Genomic DNA, 361 nt, shown 5'->3' with positions numbered 1-361 from the left:
ACGCTCCCCCCACATCGCCCACCCCCCTTCCAAGGCCCGCTCTCTGGACGGCAATGGTCTTCTCGTGGGGTACACTCCGTCATTCCGCTCGGCAGAGGCGTAGTTTTTCCTATCCCCCAAATAATCATGCCTCTCTTGAAACATGCCTTCAGCCCTCCGGATCTGCACCTCCCCATCCCCGTCTCCATCACCCCCTCCCTCCTTGTCTTCTTCCCCCTCCTCCTCCTCTTCCACCACCCTCTTCAGCCTCCCTATCCACCAAATCCTGCACCCCACTCACCCACCCCATCTCAAACCACCCATGCCTCCTCCCCCTCACAGCAGCCGCATCTAACTCGGCCACCCCAACGGCCTTCCACCC

This window comes from Chaetomium globosum, genomic scaffold, assembly GCF_000143365.1.
Source record: "Chaetomium globosum CBS 148.51 scaffold_5 genomic scaffold, whole genome shotgun sequence".
Taxonomy (NCBI): domain Eukaryota; kingdom Fungi; phylum Ascomycota; class Sordariomycetes; order Sordariales; family Chaetomiaceae; genus Chaetomium; species Chaetomium globosum.
This window is presented reverse-complemented; position numbering follows the sequence as displayed.